The sequence below is a fragment of the Scylla paramamosain genome, unplaced genomic scaffold (genome assembly GCF_035594125.1).
Source record: "Scylla paramamosain isolate STU-SP2022 unplaced genomic scaffold, ASM3559412v1 Contig33, whole genome shotgun sequence".
Lineage (NCBI taxonomy): Eukaryota > Metazoa > Arthropoda > Malacostraca > Decapoda > Portunidae > Scylla > Scylla paramamosain.
The window spans coordinates 269,926-282,500 of NW_026973698.1; the positions used below are offsets into that span (position 1 = coordinate 269,926).

A 12,575-nucleotide genomic window follows, 5' to 3' on the forward strand; every position below is an offset into this window, starting at 1 on the left:
TTGGTCAAGTTAGATTAAGTTAGATTAGGTTTCGTATTGGTCAGGTTTGGTTAGGTTTGGTCAAGTTGAGTGAGACTAGGTTAGGTTGGTTTGGGTTTGAGTCGGTCAAGTTAGGTTAGGTTAGATTTGGTTTTCTTTTGTTTTCTTTAGTTTAGTTTGGCTAGGATAGATTAGATTAGGCTAGGTCAGGTCCAAGAATGACTGGAAAACAAGAGTGTCTCGTGTAAACCTGTGCACACATTATCACACTTTATAAAAATAGATAAGTAGATGATAAGACGCGGAGCATCACGCGATGGGTAGCCACGTATGAGGGAGGGAGTCAGCATGGTAACGTGGCGGGAGTCTTAAGTAGGGTTATATCTATACAGGTAGCAAATTCGGCGGAGCGTTATCTATGTAATACCAACACGGGATGATTAATGGTACAGCGGGAGGAGGGTAGAGGGCGTAATGACAGGGAAGCCGTGAGGGAAGAGAGGCGCATGTGCAAGGAACACTATCTAAGTCAGGGTATCAGTGTCTTATCTCCACTACTTTTAGCACGCTGTTGTGGAAGCTGTTGTTTTTGTTATTGTTATAATATGTTTGTGCGAAAACCAGACTCCTTCTTTAGCAGGCACCGTCTTGCCCCTAATAGAGCAGGAGACCCGGACGTCAAAAAATATATTAATAATAGTAATATTAATAATGATAATAATAATAATAATAATAATAATAATAATAATAATAATAATAATAATAATAATAATAATAATAATAATAGGTAAATTAAATGTAACAGTAAAGGGAATACAAGAAACGATGTCATCAAGGAAAATAGAGTCAAGTTAAGTGAGATTAAAAAAAAGTGATGAGAACAGTATATGTATTAGAGATAACAGAAAGAGAGACTGTAGCATATATTTGCGGCTTCACTGTTTGCATGACGAGTTTCTTCCCAGGTGAACACAGACTGCGGCGTGACAGCAGGTAAACATAATCTATCTCCTCTCTGCCTGGGATTCGAGCCCGTCATCTCTTGGAATCGGGTGATGGGTGTGAACTGAACACGCTAGTCCTATTACCATCAAACTGGAATTTTTCAAACACAGCAAATATACAAATGTTACTGTAAAACTATACTTCTCTTCAAATGTCTTCCCGCACACAATGTTTTCAGCCTTGCATGATGCCATAAAACAGTAACTGCCTTTCCCTTCTGTTTTTCTTCTCTCTGCTACCCTTTCACCTTCCCTCGAACCCTTCCGTCCCTTCCCAATCAGTGCCACCAAATACTTGATGGCTTCAGTCTGCCCAAATGCCTCCACACACAATCAGACCTCACCAACCACCAGTACTCATTCTACTGCATAAGACTATATAGGAAACTGCACGAAGCCTGCCTGTAGACTTGTAAGTGACTGTCTCTGTATAAAACATGTTTGTCTATATCTTCCTCGCATTCCTACCCATAAATTTCTCTAACCAACAGCTCTCGCATTCACGTTAACCACTGTACACTTTTGGCGCCTTGTTCAGAGGACTCACAACCTTGCCCGGTGCGTAATCTTTTAATTTAGTGTGTCAGTAGCTGTACATGCCTTGACACAGACCCTCTACCAAGTACAGGCGTGGTCAAAAGTGTAACATTTTGCACTCATTTCCATTGTGTTTAACTTTTCCTCAATTTGAAGTGTGGTCTGCTGACAGCCTCCTTACGGAACAGAGAACAGAGTGTCTGCGGGTCAGAGGACTTAAAGACTGAGAGAAATGTCAAAATGTTCGATGCAGTGAAAGTCAATACAGAATGTTACTCGACTTTTGTCCATGCTTGTACTTGTATAGCGTTTTGTTGCTTCCCTCATTCCGCCGCACTCAAGAACTGTTCCGCGTGCGTGCGTCAGCTGTGATGTGTTGCAGTTTTTCATCGCCATATTTCACGAGTTCCGCGCCCCTTCAGACCTTGTGAAGCAATAATTCAGGCCTGTGTGAATTCTGACACACGCAATACCAAATTTATTGTCAGAAGCAACATGAGCTTGTAGCAACACATCACCCTCCTCCTCCTCCTCCTCCAGCTGCCTCTCTTCGCTCCTCCATTGGGTGACAGCGTGAGCAGGGAAGCCCGCCGCCACGTGATAGGCCAGCCTGGCCGAGGCTCCTCCCTGACTGGCGTGCGGCGCCGCCAACGGCTGGGAAAGACAAAGGGCTGATTGGCAGCAAGGCGGGTGCGGGGCGAGTGTGGGAAAGGCGCCCCGCCCCTCCCACCAACATCATGGCGGGTGGTGGCTGCTCAAGTCAAGGTCTACTGCTTCACGTATGTAATTCCTGACGCACGTGACCACAGTGAACACTGAACACCGCCGCTAAAGGAAGAAGGCCATGAGCATCCTGCGTGAAGGCAGCCTGGGACTAAAGGAAATTAACGGGGATGTAGAGGAGGGGGCGGAAAAAGCGACAAAAAAGGGAGAGTCTGCTGAGAGGCGATCGAGGCACCAGAAGGAAACGTTACCCTATAGAAAACTATCAATCCCTACTTAAACTCGGCCTCCAAATTGCCCCCTTCTTTGATTGGCGCTCTATGTCAAGGCGTAGTACTCTCTCTCTCTCTCTCTCTCTCTCTCTCTCTCTCTCTCTCTCTCTCTCTCTCTCTCTCTCTCCCATGTCAAAGGGACCAATAAAGCTTCTCCAGAGAGTTACGTTATGTTTGAGAACGTTGACACAGACACAGACAACTGAGCACCTTGTGTTGGTGGTGGCGTAGCGAGCTTCCCTTAAATTTTAATTGTATACAGTAGTTTGACTAGGCAAGGTGCAAGCACGGAGGCACAGTTTCGGAGAACAACAGGAGGGACCCCATCAGGTCCATAAGCCTTCCGAGGGTTTAGGCCTGCAAGGGCAAACATCATTGCGAAGAAATTTAATAGGTAGCATGAAGTAGTCAGAATCGTCCAAGGGAGAGTTTTTAGCAAAGGTTTGAGCGAAGAGTTCAGCTTTAGAGATAGATGTGATAACAGTGGTGCCATCTGGTTGAAATAAAGGAAGGAAAGAAGAAGAAGCAAAGTTATTGGAGATATTTTTGGCTAGATGCCAGAAGTCACGAGGGGAGCTAGATCTTGAAAGGTTTTGACATTTTCTGTTGATGAAGGAGTTTTTGGCTAGTTGGAGAACAGACTTGGCATGGTTCCAGGCAGATATATAAAATACATGAGATTCTGGTGATGGAAGGTTTAAGTACCTTTTGTGGGTCACCTCTCTGTCATGTACAGCACCAGAACAAGCTGTGTTAAACCAAGGTTTGGAAGGTTTAGGTCGAGAAAAAGAGTGAGGAATATACGCCTCCATGCCAGACACTATCACCTCTGTTATGCGCTCTGCACACAAAGACGGGTCTCTGACACGGAGGCAGTAGTCATTTCAAGAAAAATCAGTAAAATGCCTCCTCAGGTCCCCCCACCAACAGAGGCAAAACGCCAGAGGCACCTTCGCTAAGAGGGATCCTGAGGAGGGATTGGAGTTTACTTTATTCAATCATTTACAAGTATATCCCTTATAAACTTTTGTCCTGATTTTTTTTTTTTTTTTTTTGCTACTGCTTACTTATTTCCTGTGCCTATTTTTCTCCATTTGTTGCATACACTGTGTACATGATTATGTGACACATTTAGCATTACTTTGGGGTATGACACTGCTCAAAGCACGGTTCTAGGCAGAGAGCAGCAATATTACATTCCACACACATGTATCGCGTGTCTTTCCGTGCTTTGGGGCGCTGTGTTGATGTGCGACACACGTGACAAGGCTTCTGCTTTTTTTTCTCACACGGCGTGGCAGGGATGGTCTTTGGAAATTGACGTCCTGTGAGGCGTGTAGGGTCATCACCATTTGCGGCCCCACGCCTTCCTACCCCATTTCGTGGCTCAGAGTACTGTTCGAGAAGCTGTCTCACAACCTCTGTGGTGAAATTATACAGTGTTCTCTTCTTCCCTGTGCTGCTCTGGTACAGGATGTGTGCGTGAGAGTGGCACAGTCAACAAGATGGAAAAACAGTTTTTTGTACCATTTCATTGTTTGCTTTTGCATTCCACTGTCGACATCATACTGTCACTTTTATCAACCAACCTCATGTTTAGGTTGTAATGAATCACACCTTGAGGCTTGCAGATGAAGGTATACCCGTGCAGCGCTCAGTGTCTTCACTCCGCTCCATTTTTGGCTCATGAACAGTGGTAAGCAAATGAACTTCTCTCTTGTCTTTCCACTTCAGTGAGAGAATATTATTTGCTTGTTTGTGGATGACTTCTCCTTTCACGAGTTTAGGGGGATATTTAGGCATAAACTTCCTATTTGCTTTCACTGTTCCGCAGGCCCCTGTCATATTTTCGTGTAGAAATGAAAAAGAGAAGGGCTGGTGTACCAGTCGTCAACATATAAAATGTGTCCCTTACCCAAATAAGGCTCAAGCATAGTGCTTACAACACTCCCTGACTTGCCCAGTCCCTGCGTTAGGTTTATGTCTGTTCCAGCTCCTAAGTACAGAATCATGTCTAATATGAAGCCAGTTTCACAATCACAGAGAACATATAATTTCAAGCCAAATCTATGACGCTTCGTTCGGATGTACTGGCGAAAATACAAATGACTCCGCCAGAGTACCTGACTTTCATCAATAACCAACTTCTGAAATGGCCTGAATGTTGATTTGAAGCGGTTGCAAATATATCTTTCTCATTCTATCATCATCAGTGGGTTTTGTGTTGCCATGGAAATGTAGGGACTGCAGGAAGGCAGTGAATCTGTTTACTGACATCACTTTACTGAAAACTGGCACGTGATGAAGTGGATCAGTCGACCAGTAAAGCTTATAGTTTTCTTTAAGATTCAGCCCCATCAGCATAATAAGTGCCAGGCAAGAATTAATTTCCTTTACAGTTGTTGGATGCCAGTCTAGGAAGCGAGAGTTGGGTAAAAGTACTCTGCAAGCAATCGTAAAACTGTATAATTTGTTTGTTTCTTCAACTATGGTTTTCATTATTTCCTCTGTAAAACATCCTCACTACATGTACTACGTTATTTTATTAGTCTCAAGTCGCTACTTAAAGTCTATATAAGCCTCAATAACTCTAATGTATCTTTCTTTTATTTTTTTGTAGCATTAGCCTGTCTCTCATTGGTGAAAACATCCTCACTACATGTACTACGTTATTTCATTAGTCTCAAGTCGCTACTTAAAGTCTATATAAGCCTCAATAAATACGAAAGCTGTAGTGATGGCCTGCTTCCCGTCAGCCAATCAGAGCGTTCTATTTTTCCGTTTTCTTTCTTACTCTTCATAAAACTGATGTATCTTTCATTTGTTCTTACTTCTTGCCTCACGGTGTATTGGTGTCTTCTACTGCTAATATAACCGTGATTCTTTTTTTTTTCTTTTTTATCATTACAAGCAGTATTATGAGTGCGGCTCTGTTCTGAGTGACAATTACCTCAGCACAGCCTCGACCAATCAGCACCAAGTATTCAAGTCACGTGATACTCTCTCGCCGTCTCCTCAGCCATTCGCCCTGCGCCCGCTGACGTGATGTGATGGGTCTCCGGTTGTGTTACAGCGGTGAGGTGGTGTTGCATCTTTTCTCAGCGGGCGTGTTGTGGTGGAGTGCGGTGTGAAGGGAGAGGTGGATGTGAGTATGGCCTGGTGGTAGATAGGGAGGAGTGGATAGTGGAAGAGAGATGTGGAGAGTAGGATGGTGGAAGGGGGAGGTGGAGGTGGCTATGGCAGACGTGACTGGGTCAAGGTGGTGGTTGTGGTGGTGTTTGGTGTGTGTGTGGTTGTAGAGGATGGAAATGGTTGCCTAACTAGGGTGATGGTGGTGGTAGTTGCGGTGGGGGGGGGTGGAATGTTGGTGGAAGAGTGTTGGTAGTGATGGTGAAAGTGACTGGCTTGTAGTGAAGGTGGTTGTGATTGTTGGGGATGGTGGTGGTTGTGTAATAGTGGTAGGGATATCGGACTTAACGGTGTTGTGGTTGCTGGGTGCGGTTGAGGGCTGGGGTGGTGGTGGTGGTGGTAGTGATGCTACGGTTGTCAAGGTTTATAGGGAGATGTTCGTGTGTGTGTGTGTGTGTGTGTGCGCGTGCGTGTATACTCCTGTAACTAGCAAACTGTTGTCACTCGTTCACTTGTTTCACCTCCCTGTTTCAGACCTTCCTTCTCTCCCCTCCCCTCCCCTCACATCCCGCTCCCTTCCTCCCCTGGCCGCCAGCCTCTCCCCACTCTTCCTCGCCTGCTCTCCCCTGCTCCTCGTGTTCCAGGTGGCTGTTACCTTATCTGATTTAATATATAATGGTTTTTACTTGAGATCGAAGCTCCACGTAATGAAAGGCAGAAATCTGTGCTTTTCATTACTATTATTGCACTATTCATGTAAACTTACAATACAAAATTAATTCTATTGGGAAATGAGTGTATATTTAAGCAACTCCATCTATATAATGACCTGTGTGATGTGACATCAGCGAGAGAGAGAGAGAGAGAGAGAGAGAGAGAGAGAGAGAGAGAGAGAGAGAGAGAGAGAGAGAGAGAGAGAGTAATAATATTAGTAAATGAGGCTAAATTTTAACGTTATTGACTCTTTGATAATGAAAATTAGATGACTGAGATTGTAGTTAAGTAAATTGAGAAGTTGAGCAAATAAATACGAGCAGGCTGTCTGTCTGTCCGTCTTTCAATCAATCAAACAGTCAGTCTGTTGATGGAGGACTGGTGGAGAGAGCAGCCTGTGTCTGTCTGTCTGTCTTTCAGTCAGTCAATCTGTTGATGGGGGACTGGTGGAGAGAGCAGCCTGTGTCTGTCTGTCTGTCTTTCAGTCAGTCAATCTGTTGATGGGGGACTGGTGGAGAGAGCAATTTGTGTCTGTCTGTCTGTCTTTCAGTCAGTCAATCTGTTGATGGGGGACTGGTGGAGAGAGCAATCTGTGTCTGTCTGTCTGTCTCTCAGTCAGTCAGTCAGTCAATCTGTTGATGGGGGACTGGTGGAGACAGCAGCCTGTGTCTGTCTGTCTGTCTTTCAGTCAGTCAGTCAGTCAATCTGTTGATGGGGGACTGGTGGAGACAGCAGCCTGTGTCTGTCTGTCTGTCTTTCAGTCAGTCAATCTGTTGATGGGGGACTGGTGGAGACAGCAGCCTGTGTCTGTCTGTCTGTCTTTCAGTCAGTCAATCTGTTGATGGGGGACTGGTGGAGACAGCAGCCTGTGTCTGTCTGTCTGTCTTTCAGTCAGTCAATCTGTTGATGGAGGACTGGTGGAGAGAGCAGCCTGTGTCTGTCTGTCTGTCTTTCAGTCAGTCAATCTGTTGATGGGGGACTGGTGGAGAGAGCAATCTGTGTCTGTCTGTCTGTCTTTCAGTCAGTCAATCTGTTGATGGGGGACTGGTGGAGGGAGCAGCCTGTGTGTCTGTCTGTCTGTCTTTCAGTCAGTCAATCTGTTGATGGGGGACTGGTGGAGAGAGCAGCCTGTGTGTCTGTCAGTCTGTCTTTCAGTCAGTCAATCTGTTGATGGGGGACTGGTGGAGAGAGCAGCCTGTGTCTGTCTGTCTGTCTTTCAGTCAGTCAATCTGTTGATGGGGGACTGGTGGAGAGAGCAATCTGTGTCTGTCTGTCTGTCTGTCTTTCAGTCAGTCAATCTGTTGATGGGGGACTGGTGGAGGGAGCAGCCTGTGTGTCTGTCTGTCTGTCTTTCAGTCAGTCAATCTGTTGATGGGGGACTGGTGGAGAGAGCAGCCTGTGTGTCTGTCAGTCTGTCTTTCAGTCAGTCAATCTGTTGATGGGGGACTGGTGGAGAGAGCAATCTGTGTCTGTCTGCCGACGTGATTCCTGCCTCCATTGTTTCATTACATATGAAAACTACAAGAACGGGAAGTATTGGTTTTATTCATTAATTGACTGATGTGTGGTGGTGGAGGTGGTGGTGGCATTAGTAATATTTAGGTGTTCAACTTAATAGGGAATGAAGGTAATGCGTATGCGCTGGTGGCTTGAAAGTAACAAGTGGTGATGAAAGGTGGTGGTTTGAGATGGTGGCAGGGCCTGTTACCACCTTCACTGTCCCAAGTCAAGGAGGGAGGCACTTCATTATTGTTACACCTGCTATTTTACTCACCTACTTTTCTCTCTCTCTCTCATTTTATATTTGCCTGTTGTTCTTTTTCTTCCTCTTCCCAAATCCAATCAAACTATTTTTGTTGCCATTTTGAGTGTTAACACAACCCAACCTAACCTTTCTTTGTATTATTTATTTACTTTTTTTTTTAGTATTTCTAAGTGTGTCTAAGCCTTTTAAGTGGTAACCTACTTTAATTGTAACCTCTCATCACTATTGCAGAGGAGATAATTGGTGGGCTGTGTGTGGTGAGTGCCACATTGTCTGTGAGGGACCCCCAGAGCCACACAGCACCAGCTGCAACAGCTACAGCAGCAGCAGCAGCAGCAGCAGCAGCAGCAGCAGGAGGAGGAAATGGCATCCACCTTCTACCTCACCCAGTGTCACCGGGGCCTCCTCCTCCTCCAGCAGCTGGCCAGGGTGCAGGGACAGGATGAGCAAGGTGAGGAGTGGTGGTAGAATTGATAGCAATGTTCAGTATAGTAGTAAAAATGCTAGTAGAGCTCCAGGATTATATATTTTTAGTAGTATAGTAGTAGTAGTAGTAGTAGTTCCAGCATTTGTTGAAATATACTGGTAATTATACACTAATAATAATAATAATAATAATAATAATAATAATAATAATAATAATAATAATAATAATAATAATAATACATCTATCCAGCCCATTATTGTTGTGTAGAGTTGAGGTGCAAACAGACACCTGTAAGTGTGGACTGCCTTTATTCATCAGTCACACATACAAAACACAACAACAACTAACACATAAACAACAACAACACATCATTTAATAACAAACACAACACTAACAAAACAAACTGTTAATATTCCTTGTAAATTGTGAAAGAAAACAAAAAAAGGAAAACAAAGGTGATGATAATGGTGGTCTTTCCCCAGCAGGTGGTGACAGAGAGGGTGGCCAGCTTGTCCCTCCCTCCTGCCACCCAGCCACAGCACTGGCAGTTGCTGCAGTGAGACTGCCCAGGCACAAGTTTGTGCACGTGTCCAGGACGTGAAGGTGATGGGAACGTGTCCTGTAGGAGGGAGCAGAGCTGTAACAGTACCCGAGTCTGCTGCTGTGCTGGGAGAAGGAGAAAAACATCAGCAGTAGTTAGTAGTGGTAGTAGAAGTATTCAGCAGTGGTGGGGCTCTGCTGCTGCTGCTGCTGTCAGTGGTGCAGCTGTTCACTCCTCCACAGCTGCTGCCTTCCCTCAACATACTGTGTCTTCCCTCACCTACAATGAACAACTATGAACAATACCTCTCGTGCAATCAGGCAGCGCTCAGCTGTACTCACCGATAGACTGACCACTAAGAATTACCTGTGGGCCACATGACAAGGCCCACGCCAGCCAGGCTTGGTTGCCAATCAATAACAACAACAACAACAACAACATCTCATGCAATGAAGAACACTGAATAACAACAACACCTCTCCCCTGCATCATCAACAATCAACAACATCTTAGTTTCACTGATGCTGCCCCCCCCCCCCTCTCTCTCTCTCTCTCTCTCTCTCTCTCTCTCTCTCTCTCTCTCTCTCTCTCTCTCCTCACCTCAGGCCACAGCGCCACAGTATGTCCCCCCACAGTATGTTTACAAACCCACAGTGACTCCCCACAGCCCCTCACCAATAAGTGACCCCCTCACACACACACACACACACACACACACACACACACACGCTGCATCTTGTACAATGGCCACAATAAAGAATGGACACACAAAATGGACAAACTTAATTTTGTTCCGACCTGCGTGAATGTAGTGAGGCTCAACATGTACAAGAGAACAGTGAGGAGTGTATTAGATTCAAGACTCAAAGATATTATACACAAAGTACAGGACACAGGTTGATGATGAGTATGGTGAGTCAAGCATTCATCTGTGGCTGGTCTGCCTCATGAAGCACAGCACTGACCTCTTGCCCCACTTGTTCTAGCAGCCCCTCACTGATCTGTGTGGCAACAGCAGTACTAGTGCTGTGTGTTTGTGTGTGTGTGTGTGTGTGTTTAGTTCAAGTCAAGTGGGTTTCCAAGGGTGTTTTTACAGTTGTAGTGACAGATTAGCAACATTTCTGCATTACCGACAGGAGAAACATTCTTTTAAAAGGCTGGAGTTGAAGTGATGTGGGTTTTCAAGGGTGTTTTTACGGTTACAGTGACAGATCAACATTTCTGCATTACTCACAGGAGAAACTCTTAAAAGGCTGTAGCTGAAATGATGCAGGTTTTCAAGGGAGTTTTTACAGTTGCAGTGACAGATTAACAACATTTCTGCATTACTGACAGGAGAAACATTATTTTAAAAGGCTCTAGTTAAAGTGACGTGGGTTTTCAAGAGTGTTTTTACAGTTGCAGTGACATATTAACATTTTTGCATTACTGACAGGAGAAACTTTTAAAAGGCTGTAGTTGAAGTGATGCAGGTTTCCAAGGGTGTTTTTACAGTTGCAGTGACAGATTAACAACATTTCTGCAGTACTGACAGGAGAAACATTCTTTTAAAAGGCTTTAGTTGAAGTGACTCGGGTTTTCAAGGGTGTTTTTACAGTTGCAGTGACAGATTAACAACATTTCTGCAATACTGACAGGAGAGACATTCTTTTATAAGGCTTTAGTTGAAGTGACGCAGGTTTTCAAGGGTGTTTTTACAGTTGCAGTGACAGATTAACAACATTTCTGCAGTACTGACAGGAGAAACATTCTTTTAAAAGGTTTTAGTTGAAGTGACTCGGGTTTTCAAGGGTGTTTTTACAGTTGCAGTGACACATTAACAACATTTCTGCAGTACTGACAGGAGCAACATTCTTTTAAAAGGCTTTAGTTGAAGTGACTCGGGTTTTCAAGGGTGTTTTTACAGCTGCAGTGACACATTAACAACATTTCTGCAGTACTGACAGGAGAAACATTCTTTTATAAGGCTTTAGTTGAAGTGACGCGGGTTTTCAAGGGTGTTTTTACAGTTGCAGTGACAGATTAACAACATTTCTGCATTAGTGACAGGAAACACTTCAGAACCCGTCTAAGTGTCCCTGTGGCCTTGGAAACATGCAATATTCTAACACAGGGGGAGGGGGAGCCAGATTAAAAAAAAATTTGAGAACTCAACTTGTTAAACAATGCAAGATTACAAACTTGATTCAATCCTGCAGAAACACAATTATGCAGCAAGAATTGGGTGTGAATACCTGACACTCTGGTGCACACACACACACACACACACACACACACACACACCTGGGCCAGTCCTCTGCAGCAGAGTTGGGCAAAGTCTGACATCACTTTGGCTGTCCTTGGCGCTGATCCAGTCCAGCAGTGACACTTAACTCACTAGTCAGACAGACAGACAGACAGAGAGAGAGAGAGAGAGAGAGAGAGAGAGAGAGAGAGAGAGAGTCAACAATTTTTATTTGCAACAACAACAAAAACAACTTACTTTCTCTTTTTCCTCCTTCTCCTCCTCCTTTTCCAACTCCTCCTGCCCTCTTCTCCTTCTCATGCTCTTCCTCTTCTTCCTTCTCCTCCTCCTCCTCTTTCTTCTCTTCCTCCTCCTCTTTCTTCTGTGCTGTGCTTGTCCTCTTCTTCTCAGCTACCTCCTCTTCCTCTTGTGTCTTCCCCAAGAGTTCAGGGAAGACTGGAATCCTTGCCAGTAGCTTCAGGTCCTCTTCAAAACTGTAAGTAGTAGTAGTAGTAGTAGTAGTAGTAGTAGTGACACACACACACACACACACACTCCAACCATTTTTCTATCTCTTTCCTCCTCTCTCCTCCTCCTCCTCCTCCTCTCCCCATTGGTGAGTTGCCAGGAAGAGTAAAGAGTCACACACAACTGTAGGAGAGACTTGTAAATAATAAAAAAAATATGCAAGACATTCTCTCCACCTCCCTCTCTTCTTTCCTCCATATCTCCCTCCACAAGTTATCTCCAGGCTTCTCCTCCTTCACAGACCTTCCTCCATGCTCCCTCCATCTTTCCTCCAATCCTGACTATCCTGCAACACTTGCTTCATGATTAAAATAGTGCTTTTGTTAGTCTGACATGACAACCACACATTTTTCCCTCCACCAACCTCTCTTCTCTCCTCCATATCTCCCACAAGTTATCTGCAGGCTTCTCCTCCCTCGCAGACCTTCCTCCATGTTCCCTCCACCTCTCCTCCAACCTTGACACACACACACACACACACACACACTTACAAGTAAAGCAGGGTGACCTTCTCCTCCCGGCCACTGAGATTACAAAGTTTTGCTGGAATGCATCATGTCTTGCTCTGAAGGCTGCCACAACGTCTTCCAAGTTGCCCAACACTACTGCCCAGCCTGCAGTAGTAGTAGTAGTAGTAGTAGTAGTAGTAGTAGTTCAATAAAATAAAGCTGAATAAACAAACAAACAAACAAACAAACAAACACACACACACACACACACACACACACACAC

The 12,575-nt window shown here is 44.7% G+C and overlaps 2 long non-coding RNA genes across 9 annotated transcripts in view; one reads left to right on the forward strand and one right to left on the reverse strand.

The window, feature by feature from the left end:
* The window catches only part of LOC135097840 (uncharacterized), a 91,548-nt gene extending 81,676 nt beyond the window's left edge, over window positions 1-9,872 (forward strand). For 4 of the 8 annotated variants that reach the window (XR_010266204.1, XR_010266206.1, XR_010266207.1 and 1 more), the window contains 2 exons: window positions 8,355-8,574; window positions 9,033-9,872. This is a non-coding gene — a long non-coding RNA (uncharacterized LOC135097840). Of the gene's footprint in view, window positions 1-5,429; window positions 5,661-6,268; window positions 6,289-8,354; window positions 8,575-9,032 lie in introns of those variants that run through there. The other 4 variants (XR_010266200.1, XR_010266201.1, XR_010266203.1 and 1 more) reach the window with 3 other exon arrangements.
* The window catches only part of LOC135097841 (uncharacterized), a 14,143-nt gene continuing 10,409 nt past the window's right edge, over window positions 8,842-12,575 (reverse strand). Inside the window, exons 7-10 of the long non-coding RNA XR_010266208.1 lie at window positions 12,335-12,457; window positions 11,574-11,809; window positions 11,375-11,467; window positions 8,842-9,169 (exon numbers count right to left, since the gene is read on the reverse strand). This is a non-coding gene — a long non-coding RNA (uncharacterized LOC135097841). The remainder of the gene's footprint in view (window positions 9,170-11,374; window positions 11,468-11,573; window positions 11,810-12,334; window positions 12,458-12,575) is intronic.